Source organism: Atractosteus spatula, chromosome 25 (assembly GCF_055471065.1).
Source record: "Atractosteus spatula isolate fAtrSpa1 chromosome 25, fAtrSpa1.hap1, whole genome shotgun sequence".
Classification (NCBI taxonomy): domain Eukaryota; kingdom Metazoa; phylum Chordata; class Actinopteri; order Semionotiformes; family Lepisosteidae; genus Atractosteus; species Atractosteus spatula.
In genome coordinates, this window is record NC_142730.1 from 14,274,976 (window position 1) to 14,293,242 (window position 18,267).

Genomic DNA, 18,267 nt, shown 5'->3' on the forward strand with positions numbered 1-18,267 from the left:
AGAGACGTGACATAATTACTAATGCGACCGACTGTGCTGGCTGTTCCTGGTTAATAATGATTAATGCGAGAAATCAATATAAACATAACTGCTTCGATTTCGAGAGAGAAACTCAGAACAGAACTTAAGGAAAGGGAGATCCACACTACTTTAATGCACTTTGCTAACCCGATGGAATGCTTATGAACCATGCGTAAGACACATGTAGCAGAGGATGGTCTCGATCCATCGACCTCTGGGTTATGGGCCCAGCACGCTTCCGCTGCGCCACTCTGCTGACGGCCATCCTACGCGTTCCACCTAACTGCTCTTTGTATTTCCTACATAAGTGATGAAAGAGTTGAAAGTTTCAGTGACAAACGCAGACGTCACTTTGAGCGCTTGGTGTTTTGTAGCACAAATCATCACACGCTGCTCTACACTGGATTATAAAGGCCGACACATTTTCCAAACATTTTAATGCTGGAGTCACACTGTAGTATTAATAACAGTGCGATACTCGAAGAGCGTAGTGGGATCGCGGTGGCTCATCAGACCGCTTTGGGGGAGGGGGCTGGCGTCAGGATGGCCGAGCGGTCTAAGGCGCTGCGTTCAGGTCACAATCTCCCCTGGAGGCGTGGGTTCGAATCCCACTCCTGACAAAAAGCTTGCGCCATTCCCTCTCCAGTCGGGTGCACATGGGTGAAGCAGCCTGACGTAGGAGACGTGCACCTATAGGCACGCGCGTGTCCCATACCTCTCCTGATTCAGCTCGTACTCCATAGGATGGAAGCGGCTGCTCTGGCTTTTTCACTCGAATATAATCTGATCGCAACAGAAGGCCGTGCAGCCCAGTGCTGGTTTAAGAATGCCTCGTGTCTTCAGGCCCCTATTCCATCAGGTTACCCCTTTGGAATAGTCGTCCGAAAATGACGGAAAAGGAGAAGCACGTAAGCTCCCACAAACTGCGTTAGCATTAGCGGTTGGAATCTGATGGGAGAAAAGCAACCCGGCTCGCCGTCAAGCAATCCATCCCTGGTCTCCCACGTGACGGGCGGGAATACGCATCACTATACTAACGAGGAGCGCTTGCTTGGCGCTTGAAGACACTTCCTCTTGCGGCTACTACTGTTTCCGGTTTCGCCTTTTATTTTCATTCCTCCCAGAGGAGCGCATGAAAACGTTTCCATCTGCGCCATCCTCACCCCTCCACTGCTATGGTCACTGCTCCTCCTGGTGCACTGCAAACACCTATTCAGTCGGTTCTTTCAGTTTGAATAATTAGATCTTCAAAGGCTGGAAGTAGGGCGCAAGGCATGCCAATGCCAAAAGCGTGGTTGTCTGCTTCCAAGTGTGAAATGTCGCTGGGGGACGCTGAAGACATGACTTCCAAGGCAGCAGGTCCAAGCGATTTAGCGTTTGTACAAGAAGCAGGAAGAGAGAAACGGCACTCCGCCTTTTTCTGGGCAGGCGCACGGCGACACGAGAAGGACGCCGTAGTCGGCAGGATTCGACCCGGCGCGGGGAGAGCCCAATGGCTTTCTAGTCCATCGCCTTAACCGCTCGGCCACAACTACAGGGAGCGCCGCCGCCGCCGTCTTGCGATCATTTAACACGGAGGGCGAGGCGGCGGAGGTAACCTTTTTCAACGTCGCTCTCCGTTTCAAAAAAAAAAAAGGCAAATGACATGCTAGCACTCAGACACCCCTCAGAAGATTGAAGGGTGGCTTAAAGCTGGAATGATTAGGTCTCCCCGCTCCGACACCAAAATGGAACTTCGTTAGGCAGAGAGAAAGCAACATCGGAGGAGCGTGAACGAGACTTTCAAAGCTGCTCCACACGGCACTTTGAATCGCAGACATAGCAGTGTTAGAGGCAGGAATCGCCTTTGCGAACGCGATGAGAAACAGAACGCAAGCTCAGGTCCTGCGGTTTAATAAGCAGGCACGGCTTTCATGCGACTGCACATTTCTTTTCTGGAGCGAGTTGACTTTCAGCTTCAAGAAATTCACACAACTTCCGAAATCCGAAATACAAATCTGGCTCATCGCTGCACAAGAAATGCCGCCGGCTGGCAAGAAAATGACAGCGATGTTTTTCCTTAACGACAAACTTCCGATGGAGAAAAACAACGGCGGTGTGTCGTGGAAATTTAACTATCAAGGAAGCCACAAGAGAGAGTTCTCACCTGAGTAAGGTCTTTATTTCAATATTGCAATATTGGGAGCCCTGTTGCCACTTCGCAAAGTGCAACCAGAGACTCAATTTGTCACAAGCAGTACAGGGTTTTTATAAGACGTTGCGCTGTAAAAAAGCTCAGTGCTTTGTCCCTTCAAAAACTTCCCCTTTCCCTAAGACAAAACAGATTACATCATAGAGCGAGAGAAGAAGCACTAGATTTGTTATTCAAAGCTTATCAGTTACTTTCGGCTAATTCTAACGAACCAGACAGCATATATTGTTTTGGTACATTGTCTTCTAAAGTAACCCAAACAGTGTACTTTGTTGACGCACTGTTTTCTAAAATTCTGCACGTACTGTAGCACAGCAATTACATCCTTGAAATATATTATCTAAAAGCACCAATATATTTTTTTCAAAGCTCTCTACATTTTAAGAATCAATTTACTTATTAGATTTCCACTTCAATTCCCTCCTTTTTATTCTTGAAAATGATTAAAAGTTAGATTCTTCATATGGACTCCCAGGAGGCTCCCATACTTCGGATTCTTGCGTTCTTATCAGAACATACTGATGCGCAAACATATTCATTACCATATTTGAAAAGCATTGGAATAATACATGTCATATAGCAACATAAAAACAGGAAGACAAGTATCACAGCCCCTATAATCGGTGTTAGTAACTTAAAGAAAAACATTCCCCCTGGCCCAAACAGTGATTCTAACCAGGAGAGAAATGGGTGAGGCTGTAGAATGAGGCATTAAAGCACATACATAACAAGATGCATTACATTTCTTTAACTTTAACTGTTCTTCTAGTTGTTGTATCTGCCTGGTACTAAAACTACCATTTTCTGGAAAACCTAACTTACTCCACGATGGAAGACACTTTATTCCCCTTTCTCCAAATTCCCTGTACATGTACTTCGCTGGACCGCTCGGTCCTGTTTCCGTCTTCGAATTTTCATTTCCCATTTTTACCGATCGGTGCCTTACTTTAGAACCTTATCACATTAACTACTCCGCAGAGCAAAAACCACACGTCTGTGTTAAGATAAGTTCTTTATGAGTCCCGGACTCATCAAACCCGCGTGAGAACACCCTCACCGGCCTGCTCTTTCTCTGCTATAAGACCACAGAAAAAATTCTTATAAATCGTCTTAAAACAAAAGTTCGTTAAAAGGATCACTTACTGACGTCAGACAGCCGTGAATTCTCCAGACGCGTCTCAGGAAGGACAAACAGTTTATCCTCCGAGGTTCGTCCAATTTGCTAAAATTGTCCGGCTCCGGATGGAGTTTCAGCAGCCGTCCGCGCTCAGGTTAGTGTCCCATCTGGGGTGCCAATTCTGTCGTGGAAATTTAACTATCAAGGAAGCCACAAGAGAGAGTTCTCACCTGAGTAAGGTCTTTATTTCAATATTGCAATATTGGGAGCCCTGTTGCCACTTCGCAAAGTGCAACCGGAGACTCAATTTGTTACAAGCAGTACAGGGTTTTTATAAGACGTTGCGCTGTAAAAAAGCTCAGTGCTTTGTCCCTTCAAAAGCTTCCCCTTTCCCTAAGACAAAACAGATTACAACATAGAACGAGAGAAGAAGCACTAGATTTGTTATTCAAAGCTTATCAGTTACTTTCGGCTAATTCTAACGACCCAGACAGCATATATTGTTTTGGTACATTGTCTTCTAAAGTTACCCAAACAGTGTACTTTGTTGACGCACTGTTTTCTAAAATTCTGCACGTACTGTAGCACAGCAATTACATCCTTGAAATATATTATCTAAAAGCACCAATATATTTTTTTCAAAGCTCTCTACATTTTAAGAATCAATTTACTTATTAGATTTCCACTTCAGGTGCGTGTCTGTCGGCTTGATTCAGTTTAATGCAAGTATTCATTCTCTTTCTGAAACATACAGCTTGCGACAGATGAAATACAATTCTGGGCTTTTCTGGGTGGGTGCAGAAGAAATCCTGCCGGCTGCTTCTGGAAAAGAATTCCAGCCTTTTTTACTCTTTAACCAGAAACTTGCGAATGATACAAAGCAAGCGGGGGGCGTTTCTGTGCAGCTGTTAACTGAACGGCTGCTGGTTCAAGCCCACCCAGGGCTTGTTCCGATTTCAACATCATGCCCCCTAAAGGTAGACTGGATTTCTTTGCGAAACATTCACCCTTTGGACATTTCAGGAAAGGTGCGTGTCGATGCAAGACTTGAAAAGCTTTCCATACAACGAAAAAAATAGTGCTTTTGATTGAAGGAAACGGCAAGAGCAGTTTGAGCAGCTCCGGCCTCTCAAGCGCTTTACAAAGTGATCGGCACCTCGATAGGCAGTTTAGAAGGCTGAGAATGATGCTGGAAGCACAGCGACGTTCTAAAACCAGCGCTTGAAAAGCATCTGCATACATAAAATGTCCATTTCTCAAAAGCTAAATCTGCAGCTTCAGAAGATTGTCAGCTGTATGTTTTCGTTCTTTGTTTCCTTTTTTTACATGACAAGCTTTCGAGAAATGAACTGTCGTTTGTGATGAAGGCTGCATTCGAAATTGTGCATCTAGCTTAGTTCAATGAAATCGGAACGTGCGCCTGTCTCAAACGGATGGCTCTTTGCAGGCACACTACGGAAACCTGCGGGCGCAAGTTGGGAGAAGTGACTCTTGCAGAGTGTCGAGCTTCGAGAACAGGACTCCGCTCAGGAAGATATTGCCACGTGTTGAAGAGTTGCTTTTCGCCATTTCTTTCCCATATTTTTCCAGTGCGGTTCAAAATGTTACGTACGTACGTGTTACCTGCAAAATCACAGTGAAACTGTTATGGCGAAAAGATTCCAAATAGTTATTGTATTAGAATAGCTCTGCAATTTCTTAGCCTTCGTACACGCAGTGTTTAAGGAAAGGCTAGAGTAAATGAAACTGTAAATAGACAGGAGCTCTTATCAGTTTTCATACAAGTTATGATGGCTGCAGCTCCTATCTGCGTCAGAGTGACCGGAGCCAACGGATTGTCTGCGGAACCTTTGATTTATCTCTCGGGCAAAGAGATAGATAAGCCCTTTTCATCTCAGTTTCATCACACCTGTGCATTAAAGTTTAGTGCTCGGTACCATCAAGGTGTAAGAGGGTCAAGGATGAGCACGAAACTTTGTTAATAAGGAGACGGGCACCGCCCAACGTGGGGCTCGAACCCACGACCCTGAGATTAAGAGTCTCATGCTCTACCGACTGAGCTAGCCGGGCGCCAGGGAAGCAAGGGGTTAACGTGTCCCTGTTGACATCAATTGGACAAGGTATACTTCCTGGCTTTTCATCATGTGGTGACCGGATTCGAGAGTAGCACACCCTGTTCTTTGTTGATTACTGTACCTCAAGCAGCGCAAATGTCAGTAATCATTGAAATGTACGACCTACAATCTCCTCAGCATGCCCGCGTGGACTCCTCTGTGATCATCCTTCTACGTTCTGCTGTAGTTTTCATGCAAGTGAAAACCGTGCTCCAAATAACAACGGCACAGTTGTATCCTGCGGTAAGCATTCTTCTAATTCCATCGTTTTGCTCCAGGGAAAAGGTAGCGCATCATAGTGTTGATATTCCAAGGTCTCAGAGTCCGTATTGGATGGCTTGGATGCAGACATCGCTCAGAGCTCCCAGTATGATTTTCCCGAGTTCAGTTTTGCAGTGTCTTAGTGCTTTCCTGCTTCCAGTGGGTCTTTGAATGCTCTGCTAAGTAGAGACGTGACATAATTACTAATGCGACCGACTGTGCTGGCTGTTCCTGGTTAATAATGATTAATGCGAGAAATCAATATAAACATAACTGCTTCGATTTCGAGAGAGAAACTCAGAACAGAACTTAAGGAAAGGGAGATCCACACTACTTTAATGCACTTTGCTAACCCGATGGAATGCTTATGAACCATGCGTAAGACACATGTAGCAGAGGATGGTTTCGATCCATCGACCTCTGGGTTATGGGCCCAGCACGCTTCCGCTGCGCCACTCTGCTGACGGCCATCCTACGCGTTCCACCTAACTGCTCTTTGTATTTCCTACATAAGTGATGAAAGAGTTGAAAGTTTCAGTGACAAACGCAGACGTCACTTTGAGCGCTTGGTGTTTTGTAGCACAAATCATCACACGCTGCTCTACACTGGATTATAAAGGCCGACACATTTTCCAAACATTTTAATGCTGGAGTCACACTGTAGTATTAATAACAGTGCGATACTCGAAGAGCGTAGTGGGATCGCGGTGGCTCATCAGACCGCTTTGGGGGAGGGGGCTGGCGTCAGGATGGCCGAGCGGTCTAAGGCGCTGCGTTCAGGTCACAATCTCCCCTGGAGGCGTGGGTTCGAATCCCACTCCTGACAAAAAGCTTGCGCCATTCCCTCTCCAGTCGGGTGCACATGGGTGAAGCAGCCTGACGTAGGAGACGTGCACCTATAGGCACGCGCGTGTCCCATACCTCTCCTGATTCAGCTCGTACTCCATAGGATGGAAGCGGCTGCTCTGGCTTTTTCACTCGAATATAATCTGATCGCAACAGAAGGCCGTGCAGCCCAGTGCTGGTTTAAGAATGCCTCGTGTCTTCAGGCCCCTATTCCATCAGGTTACCCCTTTGGAATAGTCGTCCGAAAATGACGGAAAAGGAGAAGCACGTAAGCTCCCACAAACTGCGTTAGCATTAGCGGTTGGAATCTGATGGGAGAAAAGCAACCCGGCTCGCCGTCAAGCAATCCATCCCTGGTCTCCCACGTGACGGGCGGGAATACGCATCACTATACTAACGAGGAGCGCTTGCTTGGCGCTTGAAGACACTTCCTCTTGCGGCTACTACTGTTTCCGGTTTCGCCTTTTATTTTCATTCCTCCCAGAGGAGCGCATGAAAACGTTTCCATCTGCGCCATCCTCACCCCTCCACTGCTATGGTCACTGCTCCTCCTGGTGCACTGCAAACACCTATTCAGTCGGTTCTTTCAGTTTGAATAATTAGATCTTCAAAGGCTGGAAGTAGGGCGCAAGGCATGCCAATGCCAAAAGCGTGGTTGTCTGCTTCCAAGTGTGAAATGTCGCTGGGGGACGCTGAAGACATGACTTCCAAGGCAGCAGGTCCAAGCGATTTAGCGTTTGTACAAGAAGCAGGAAGAGAGAAACGGCACTCCGCCTTTTTCTGGGCAGGCGCACGGCGACACGAGAAGGACGCCGTAGTCGGCAGGATTCGACCCGGCGCGGGGAGAGCCCAATGGCTTTCTAGTCCATCGCCTTAACCGCTCGGCCACAACTACAGGGAGCGCCGCCGCCGCCGTCTTGCGATCATTTAACACGGAGGGCGAGGCGGCGGAGGTAACCTTTTTCAACGTCGCTCTCCGTTTCAAAAAAAAAAAAAGGCAAATGACACGCTAGCACTCAGACACCCCTCAGAAGATTGAAGGGTGGCTTAAAGCTGGAATGATTAGGTCTCCCCGCTCCGACACCAAAATGGAACTTCGTTAGGCAGAGAGAAAGCAACATCGGAGGAGCGTGAACGAGACTTTCGAAGCTGCTCCACACGGCACTTTGAATCGCAGACATAGCAGTGTTAGAGGCAGGAATCGCCTTTGCGAACGCGATGAGAAACAGAACGCAAGCTCAGGTCCTGCGGTTTAATAAGCAGGCACGGCTTTCATGCGACTGCACATTTCTTTTCTGGAGCGAGTTGACTTTCAGCTTCAAGAAATTCACACAACTTCCGAAATCCGAAATACAAATCTGGCTCATCGCTGCACAAGAAATGCCGCCGGCTGGCAAGAAAATGACAGCGATGTTTTTCCTTAACGACAAACTTCCGATGGAGAAAAACAACGGCGGTGTGTCGTGGAAATTTAACTATCAAGGAAGCCACAAGAGAGAGTTCTCACCTGAGTAAGGTCTTTATTTCAATATTGCAATATTGGGAGCCCTGTTGCCACTTCGCAAAGTGCAACCAGAGACTCAATTTGTCACAAGCAGTACAGGGTTTTTATAAGACGTTGCGCTGTAAAAAAGCTCAGTGCTTTGTCCCTTCAAAAACTTCCCCTTTCCCTAAGACAAAACAGATTACATCATAGAGCGAGAGAAGAAGCACTAGATTTGTTATTCAAAGCTCATCAGTTACTTTCGGCTAATTCTAACGAACCAGACAGCATATATTGTTTTGGTACATTGTCTTCTAAAGTAACCCAAACAGTGTACTTTGTTGACGCACTGTTTTCTAAAATTCTGCACGTACTGTAGCACAGCAATTACATCCTTGAAATATATTATCTAAAAGCACCAATATATTTTTTTCAAAGCTCTCTACATTTTAAGAATCAATTTACTTATTAGATTTCCACTTCAATTCCCTCCTTTTTATTCTTGAAAATGATTAAAAGTTAGATTCTTCATATGGACTCCCAGGAGGCTCCCATACTTCGGATTCTTGCGTTCTTATCAGAACATACTGATGCGCAAACATATTCATTACCATATTTGAAAAGCATTGGAATAATACATGTCATATAGCAACATAAAAACAGGAAGACAAGTATCACAGCCCCTATAATCGGTGTTAGTAACTTAAAGAAAAACATTCCCCCTGGCCCAAACAGTGATTCTAACCAGGAGAGAAATGGGTGAGGCTGTAGAATGAGGCATTAAAGCACATACATAACAAGATGCATTACATTTCTTTAACTTTAACTGTTCTTCTAGTTGTTGTATCTGCCTGGTACTAAAACTACCATTTTCTGGAAAACCTAACTTACTCCACGATGGAAGACACTTTATTCCCCTTTCTCCAAATTCCCTGTACATGTACTTCGCTGGACCGCTCGGTCCTGTTTCCGTCTTCGAATTTTCATTTCCCATTTTTACCGATCGGTGCCTTACTTTAGAACCTTATCACATTAACTACTCCGCAGAGCAAAAACCACACGTCTGTGTTAAGATAAGTTCTTTATGAGTCCCGGACTCATCAAACCCGCGTGAGAACACCCTCACCGGCCTGCTCTTTCTCTGCTATAAGACCACAGAAAAAATTCTTATAAATCGTCTTAAAACAAAAGTTCGTTAAAAGGATCACTTACTGACGTCAGACAGCCGTGAATTCTCCAGACGCGTCTCAGGAAGGACAAACAGTTTATCCTCCGAGGTTCGTCCAATTTGCTAAAATTGTCCGGCTCCGGATGGAGTTTCAGCAGCCGTCCGCGCTCAGGTTAGTGTCCCATCTGGGGTGCCAATTCTGTCGTGGAAATTTAACTATCAAGGAAGCCACAAGAGAGAGTTCTCACCTGAGTAAGGTCTTTATTTCAATATTGCAATATTGGGAGCCCTGTTGCCACTTCGCAAAGTGCAACCGGAGACTCAATTTGTTACAAGCAGTACAGGGTTTTTATAAGACGTTGCGCTGTAAAAAAGCTCAGTGCTTTGTCCCTTCAAAAGCTTCCCCTTTCCCTAAGACAAAACAGATTACAACATAGAACGAGAGAAGAAGCACTAGATTTGTTATTCAAAGCTTATCAGTTACTTTCGGCTAATTCTAACGACCCAGACAGCATATATTGTTTTGGTACATTGTCTTCTAAAGTTACCCAAACAGTGTACTTTGTTGACGCACTGTATTCTAAAGTTCTGCACGTACTGTAGCACAGCAATTACATCCTTGAAATATATTATCTAAAAGCACCAATATATTTTTTTCAAAGCTCTCTACATTTTAAGAATCAATTTACTTATTAGATTTCCACTTCAGGTGCGTGTCTGTCGGCTTGATTCAGTTTAATGCAAGTATTCATTCTCTTTCTGGAATATACAGCTTGCGACAGATGAAATACAATTCTTGGCTTTTCTGGGTGGGTGCAGAAGAAATCCTGCCGGCTGCTTCTGGAAAAGAATTCCAGCCTTTTTTACTCTTTAACCAGAAACTTGCGAATGATACAAAGCAAGCGGGGGGCGTTTCTGTGCAGCTGTTAACTGAACGGCTGCTGGTTCAAGCCCACCCAGGGCTTGTTCCGATTTCAACATCATGCCCCCTAAAGGTAGACTGGATTTCTTTGCGAAACATTCACCCTTTGGACATTTCAGGAAAGGTGCGTGTCGATGCAAGACTTGAAAAGCTTTCCATACAACGAAAAAAATAGTGCTTTTGATTGAAGGAAACGGCAAGAGCAGTTTGAGCAGCTCCGGCCTCTCAAGCGCTTTACAAAGTGATCGGCACCTCGATAGGCAGTTTAGAAGGCTGAGAATGATGCTGGAAGCACAGCGACGTTCTAAAACCAGCGCTTGAAAAGCATCTGCATACATAAAATGTCCATTTCTCAAAAGCTAAATCTGCAGCTTCAGAAGATTGTCAGCTGTATGTTTTCGTTCTTTGTTTCCTTTTTTTACATGACAAGCTTTCGAGAAATGAACTGTCGTTTGTGATGAAGGCTGCATTCGAAATTGTGCATCTAGCTTAGTTCAATGAAATCGGAACGTGCGCCTGTCTCAAACGGATGGCTCTTTGCAGGCACACTACGGAAACCTGCGGGCGCAAGTTGGGAGAAGTGACTCTTGCAGAGTGTCGAGCTTCGAGAACAGGACTCCGCTCAGGAAGATATTGCCACGTGTTGAAGAGTTGCTTTTCGCCATTTCTTTCCCATATTTTTCCAGTGCGGTTCAAAATGTTACGTACGTACGTGTTACCTGCAAAATCACAGTGAAACTGTTATGGCGAAAAGATTCCAAATAGTTATTGTATTAGAATAGCTCTGCAATTTCTTAGCCTTCGTACACGCAGTGTTTAAGGAAAGGCTAGAGTAAATGAAACTGTAAATAGACAGGAGCTCTTATCAGTTTTCATACAAGTTATGATGGCTGCAGCTCCTATCTGCGTCAGAGTGACCGGAGCCAACGGATTGTCTGCGGAACCTTTGATTTATCTCTCGGGCAAAGAGATAGATAAGCCCTTTTCATCTCAGTTTCATCACACCTGTGCATTAAAGTTTAGTGCTCGGTACCATCAAGGTGTAAGAGGGTCAAGGATGAGCACGAAACTTTGTTAATAAGGAGACGGGCACCGCCCAACGTGGGGCTCGAACCCACGACCCTGAGATTAAGAGTCTCATGCTCTACCGACTGAGCTAGCCGGGCGCCAGGGAAGCAAGGGGTTAACGTGTCCCTGTTGACATCAATTGGACAAGGTATACTTCCTGGCTTTTCATCATGTGGTGACCGGATTCGAGAGTAGCACACCCTGTTCTTTGTTGATTACTGTACCTCAAGCAGCGCAAATGTCAGTAATCATTGAAATGTACGACCTACAATCTCCTCAGCATGCCCGCGTGGACTCCTCTGTGATCATCCTTCTACGTTCTGCTGTAGTTTTCATGCAAGTGAAAACCGTGCTCCAAATAACAACGGCACAGTTGTATCCTGCGGTAAGCATTCTTCTAATTCCATCGTTTTGCTCCAGGGAAAAGGTAGCGCATCATAGTGTTGATATTCCAAGGTCTCAGAGTCCGTATTGGATGGCTTGGATGCAGACATCGCTCAGAGCTCCCAGTATGATTTTCCCGAGTTCAGTTTTGCAGTGTCTTAGTGCTTTCCTGCTTCCAGTGGGTCTTTGAATGCTCTGCTAAGTAGAGACGTGACATAATTACTAATGCGACCGACTGTGCTGGCTGTTCCTGGTTAATAATGATTAATGCGAGAAATCAATATAAACATAACTGCTTCGATTTCGAGAGAGAAACTCAGAACAGAACTTAAGGAAAGGGAGATCCACACTACTTTAATGCACTTTGCTAACCCGATGGAATGCTTATGAACCATGCGTAAGACACATGTAGCAGAGGATGGTTTCGATCCATCGACCTCTGGGTTATGGGCCCAGCACGCTTCCGCTGCGCCACTCTGCTGACGGCCATCCTACGCGTTCCACCTAACTGCTCTTTGTATTTCCTACATAAGTGATGAAAGAGTTGAAAGTTTCAGTGACAAACGCAGACGTCACTTTGAGCGCTTGGTGTTTTGTAGCACAAATCATCACACGCTGCTCTACACTGGATTATAAAGGCCGACACATTTTCCAAACATTTTAATGCTGGAGTCACACTGTAGTATTAATAACAGTGCGATACTCGAAGAGCGTAGTGGGATCGCGGTGGCTCATCAGACCGCTTTGGGGGAGGGGGCTGGCGTCAGGATGGCCGAGCGGTCTAAGGCGCTGCGTTCAGGTCACAGTCTCCCCTGGAGGCGTGGGTTCGAATCCCACTCCTGACAAAAAGCTTGCTCCATTCCCTCTCCAGTCGGGTGCACATGGGTGAAGCAGCCTGACGTAGGAGACGTGCACCTATAGGCACGCGCGTGTCCCATACCTCTCCTGATTTAGCTCGTACTCCATAGGATGGAAGCGGCTGCTCTGGCTTTTTCACTCGAATATAATCTGATCGCAACAGAAGGCCGTGCAGCCCAGTGCTGGTTTAAGAATGCCTCGTGTCTTCAGGCCCCTATTCCATCAGGTTACCCCTTTGGAATAGTCGTCCGAAAATGACGGAAAAGGAGAAGCACGTAAGCTCCCACAAACTGCGTTAGCATTAGCGGTTGGAATCTGATGGGAGAAAAGCAACCCGGCTCGCCGTCAAGCAATCCATCCCTGGTCTCCCACGTGACGGGCGGGAATACGCACCACTATACTAACGAGGAGCGCTTGCTTGGCGCTTGAAGACACTTCCTCTTGCGGCTACTACTGTTTCCGGTTTCGCCTTTTATTTTCATTCCTCCCAGAGGAGCGCATGAAAACGTTTCCATCTGCGCCATCCTCACCCCTCCACTGCTATGGTCACTGCTCCTCCTGGTGCACTGCAAACACCTATTCAGTCGGTTCTTTCAGTTTGAATAATTAGATCTTCAAAGGCTGGAAGTAGGGCGCAAGGCATGCCAATGCCAAAAGCGTGGTTGTCTGCTTCCAAGTGTGAAATGTCGCTGGGGGACGCTGAAGACATGACTTCCAAGGCAGCAGGTCCAAGCGATTTAGCGTTTGTACAAGAAGCAGGAAGAGAGAAACGGCACTCCGCCTTTTTCTGGGCAGGCGCACGGCGACACGAGAAGGACGCCGTAGTCGGCAGGATTCGACCCGGCGCGGGGAGAGCCCAATGGCTTTCTAGTCCATCGCCTTAACCGCTCGGCCACAACTACAGGGAGCGCCGCCGCCGCCGTCTTGCGATCATTTAACACGGAGGGCGAGGCGGCGGAGGTAACCTTTTTCAACGTCGCTCTCCGTTTCAAAAAAAAAAAAGGCAAATGACATGCTAGCACTCAGACACCCCTCAGAAGATTGAAGGGTGGCTTAAAGCTGGAATGATTAGGTCTCCCCGCTCCGACACCAAAATGGAACTTCGTTAGGCAGAGAGAAAGCAACATCGGAGGAGCGTGAACGAGACTTTCGAAGCTGCTCCACACGGCACTTTGAATCGCAGACATAGCAGTGTTAGAGGCAGGAATCGCCTTTGCGAACGCGATGAGAAACAGAACGCAAGCTCAGGTCCTGCGGTTTAATAAGCAGGCACGGCTTTCATGCGACTGCACATTTCTTTTCTGGAGCGAGTTGACTTTCAGCTTCAAGAAATTCACACAACTTCCGAAATCCGAAATACAAATCTGGCTCATCGCTGCACAAGAAATGCCGCCGGCTGGCAAGAAAATGACAGCGATGTTTTTCCTTAACGACAAACTTCCCATGGAGAAAAACAACGGCGGTGTGTCGTGGAAATTTAACTATCAAGGAAGCCACAAGAGAGAGTTCTCACCTGAGTAAGGTCTTTATTTCAATATTGCAATATTGGGAGCCCTGTTGCCACTTCGCAAAGTGCAACCAGAGACTCAATTTGTCACAAGCAGTACAGGGTTTTTATAAGACGTTGCGCTGTAAAAAAGCTCAGTGCTTTGTCCCTTCAAAAACTTCCCCTTTCCCTAAGACAAAACAGATTACATCATAGAGCGAGAGAAGAAGCACTAGATTTGTTATTCAAAGCTTATCAGTTACTTTCGGCTAATTCTAACGAACCAGACAGCATATATTGTTTTGGTACATTGTCTTCTAAAGTAACCCAAACAGTGTACTTTGTTGACGCACTGTTTTCTAAAATTCTGCACGTACTGTAGCACAGCAATTACATCCTTGAAATATATTATCTAAAAGCACCAATATATTTTTTTCAAAGCTCTCTACATTTTAAGAATCAATTTACTTATTAGATTTCCACTTCAATTCCCTCCTTTTTATTCTTGAAAATGATTAAAAGTTAGATTCTTCATATGGACTCCCAGGAGGCTCCCATACTTCGGATTCTTGCGTTCTTATCAGAACATACTGATGCGCAAACATATTCATTACCATATTTGAAAAGCATTGGAATAATACATGTCATATAGCAACATAAAAACAGGAAGACAAGTATCACAGCCCCTATAATCGGTGTTAGTAACTTAAAGAAAAACATTCCCCCTGGCCCAAACAGTGATTCTAACCAGGAGAGAAATGGGTGAGGCTGTAGAATGAGGCATTAAAGCACATACATAACAAGATGCATTACATTTCTTTAACTTTAACTGTTCTTCTAGTTGTTGTATCTGCCTGGTACTAAAACTACCATTTTCTGGAAAACCTAACTTACTCCACGATGGAAGACACTTTATTCCCCTTTCTCCAAATTCCCTGTACATGTACTTCGCTGGACCGCTCGGTCCTGTTTCCGTCTTCGAATTTTCATTTCCCATTTTTACCGATCGGTGCCTTACTTTAGAACCTTATCACATTAACTACTCCGCAGAGCAAAAACCACACGTCTGTGTTAAGATAAGTTCTTTATGAGTCCCGGACTCATCAAACCCGCGTGAGAACACCCTCACCGGCCTGCTCTTTCTCTGCTATAAGACCACAGAAAAAATTCTTATAAATCGTCTTAAAACAAAAGTTCGTTAAAAGGATCACTTACTGACGTCAGACAGCCGTGAATTCTCCAGACGCGTCTCAGGAAGGACAAACAGTTTATCCTCCGAGGTTCGTCCAATTTGCTAAAATTGTCCGGCTCCGGATGGAGTTTCAGCAGCCGTCCGCGCTCAGGTTAGTGTCCCATCTGGGGTGCCAATTCTGTCGTGGAAATTTAACTATCAAGGAAGCCACAAGAGAGAGTTCTCACCTGAGTAAGGTCTTTATTTCAATATTGCAATATTGGGAGCCCTGTTGCCACTTCGCAAAGTGCAACCGGAGACTCAATTTGTTACAAGCAGTACAGGGTTTTTATAAGACGTTGCGCTGTAAAAAAGCTCAGTGCTTTGTCCCTTCAAAAGCTTCCCCTTTCCCTAAGACAAAACAGATTACAACATAGAACGAGAGAAGAAGCACTAGAATTGTTATTCAAAGCTTATCAGTTACTTTCGGCTAATTCTAACGACCCAGACAGCATATATTGTTTTGGTACATTGTCTTCTAAAGTTACCCAAACAGTGTACTTTGTTGACGCACTGTTTTCTAAAATTCTGCACGTACTGTAGCACAGCAATTACATCCTTGAAATATATTATCTAAAAGCACCAATATATTTTTTTCAAAGCTCTCTACATTTTAAGAATCAATTTACTTATTAGATTTCCACTTCAGGTGCGTGTCTGTCGGCTTGATTCAGTTTAATGCAAGTGTTCATTCTCTTTCTGAAACATACAGCTTGCGACAGATGAAATACAATTCTTGGCTTTTCTGGGTGGGTGCAGAAGAAATCCTGCCGGCTGCTTCTGGAAAAGAATTCCAGCCTTTTTTACTCTTTAACCAGAAACTTGCGAATGATACAAAGCAAGCGGGGGGCGTTTCTGTGCAGCTGTTAACTGAACGGCTGCTGGTTCAAGCCCACCCAGGGCTTGTTCCGATTTCAACATCATGCCCCCTAAAGGTAGACTGGATTTCTTTGCGAAACATTCACCCTTTGGACATTTCAGGAAAGGTGCGTGTCGATGCAAGACTTGAAAAGCTTTCCATACAACGAAAAAAATAGTGCTTTTGATTGAAGGAAACGGCAAGAGCAGTTTGAGCAGCTCCGGCCTCTCAAGCGCTTTACAAAGTGATCGGCACCTCGATAGGCAGTTTAGAAGGCTGAGAATGATGCTGGAAGCACAGCGACGTTCTAAAACCAGCGCTTGAAAAGCATCTGCATACATAAAATGTCCATTTCTCAAAAGCTAAATCTGCAGCTTCAGAAGATTGTCAGCTGTATGTTTTCGTTCTTTGTTTCCTTTTTTTACATGACAAGCTTTCGAGAAATGAACTGTCGTTTGTGATGAAGGCTGCATTCGAAATTGTGCATCTAGCTTAGTTCAATGAAATCGGAACGTGCGCCTGTCTCAAACGGATGGCTCTTTGCAGGCACACTACGGAAACCTGCGGGCGCAAGTTGGGAGAAGTGACTCTTGCAGAGTGTCGAGCTTCGAGAACAGGACTCCGCTCAGGAAGATATTGCCACGTGTTGAAGAGTTGCTTTTCGCCATTTCTTTCCCATATTTTTCCAGTGCGGTTCAAAATGTTACGTACGTACGTGTTACCTGCAAAATCACAGTGAAACTGTTATGGCGAAAAGATTCCAAATAGTTATTGTATTAGAATAGCTCTGCAATTTCTTAGCCTTCGTACACGCAGTGTTTAAGGAAAGGCTAGAGTAAATGAAACTGTAAATAGACAGGAGCTCTTATCAGTTTTCATACAAGTTATGATGGCTGCAGCTCCTATCTGCGTCAGAGTGACCGGAGCCAACGGATTGTCTGCGGAACCTTTGATTTATCTCTCGGGCAAAGAGCTAGATAAGCCCTTTTCATCTCAGTTTCATCACACCTGTGCATTAAAGTTTAGTGCTCGGTACCATCAAGGTGTAAGAGGGTCAAGGATGAGCACGAAACTTTGTTAATAAGGAGACGGGCACCGCCCAACGTGGGGCTCGAACCCACGACCCTGAGATTAAGAGTCTCATGCTCTACCGACTGAGCTAGCCGGGCGCCAGGGAAGCAAGGGGTTAACGTGTCCCTGTTGACGTCAATTGGACAAGGTATACTTCCTGGCTTTTCATCATGTGGTGACCGGATTCGAGAGTAGCACACCCTGTTCTTTGTTGATTACTGTACCTCAAGCAGCGCAAATGTCAGTAATCATTGAAATGTACGACCTACAATCTCCTCAGCATGCCCGCGTGGACTCCTCTGTGATCATCCTTCTACGTTCTGCTGTAGTTTTCATGCAAGTGAAAACCGTGCTCCAAATAACAACGGCACAGTTGTATCCTGCGGTAAGCATTCTTCTAATTCCATCGTTTTGCTCCAGGGAAAAGGTAGCGCATCATAGTGTTGATATTCCAAGGTCTCAGAGTCCGTATTGGATGGCTTGGATGCAGACATCGCTCAGAGCTCCCAGTATGATTTTCCCGAGTTCAGTTTTGCAGTGTCTTAGTGCTTTCCTGCTTCCAGTGGGTCTTTGAATGCTCTGCTAAGTAGAGACGTGACATAATTACTAATGCGACCGACTGTGCTGGCTGTTCCTGGTTAATAATGATTAATGCGAGAAATCAATATAAACATAACTGCTTCGATTTCGAGGTTCACTTGAAGCATTCGAAGAAACTATCAAAGATCTCAGAACAACCGAAGACACATTTGGTCATCTCCGTATTGGTGAAGATGAAAGAGTCCCGCAAGTGTCAAGCTTGCACAAACACACACGAGAGAGAAACTCAGAACAGAACTTAAGGAAAGGGAGATCCACACTACTTTAATGCACTTTGCTAACCCGATGGAATGCTTATGAACCATGCGTAAGACACATGTAGCAGAGGATGGTTTCGATCCATCGACCTCTGGGTTATGGGCCCAGCACGCTTCCGCTGCGCCACTCTGCTGACGGCCATCCTACGCGTTCCACCTAACTGCTCTTTGTATTTCCTACATAAGTGATGAAAGAGTTGAAAGTTTCAGTGACAAACGCAGACGTCACTTTGAGCGCTTGGTGTTTTGTAGCACAAATCATCACACGCTGCTCTACACTGGATTATAAAGGCCGACACATTTTCCAAACATTTTAATGCTGGAGTCACA

The 18,267-nt window shown here is 45.4% G+C and overlaps 6 non-coding genes across 6 annotated transcripts; 3 read left to right on the forward strand and 3 right to left on the reverse strand.

Annotated features, from left to right (window-relative positions):
- Positions 1 to 558: 558 nt before the first annotated feature.
- On the forward strand, positions 559 to 641 carry trnal-cag (transfer RNA leucine (anticodon CAG)). Its single transcript has one exon. It is a non-coding gene; the product is annotated as a tRNA-Leu (tRNA).
- Positions 642 to 5,326: 4,685 nt separating this feature from the next.
- trnak-cuu (transfer RNA lysine (anticodon CUU)) lies at positions 5,327 to 5,399 on the reverse strand. Its single transcript has one exon. It is a non-coding gene; the product is annotated as a tRNA-Lys (tRNA).
- Positions 5,400 to 6,447: 1,048 nt separating this feature from the next.
- trnal-cag (transfer RNA leucine (anticodon CAG)) lies at positions 6,448 to 6,530 on the forward strand. Its single transcript has one exon. It is a non-coding gene; the product is annotated as a tRNA-Leu (tRNA).
- Positions 6,531 to 11,216: 4,686 nt separating this feature from the next.
- Positions 11,217 to 11,289, reverse strand: trnak-cuu (transfer RNA lysine (anticodon CUU)). The gene has a single exon. It is a non-coding gene; the product is annotated as a tRNA-Lys (tRNA).
- Positions 11,290 to 12,337: 1,048 nt separating this feature from the next.
- Positions 12,338 to 12,420, forward strand: trnal-cag (transfer RNA leucine (anticodon CAG)). Its single transcript has one exon. It is a non-coding gene; the product is annotated as a tRNA-Leu (tRNA).
- Positions 12,421 to 17,105: 4,685 nt separating this feature from the next.
- Positions 17,106 to 17,178, reverse strand: trnak-cuu (transfer RNA lysine (anticodon CUU)). The gene has a single exon. It is a non-coding gene; the product is annotated as a tRNA-Lys (tRNA).
- Between the last annotated feature and the right edge of the window lie 1,089 nt (positions 17,179 to 18,267).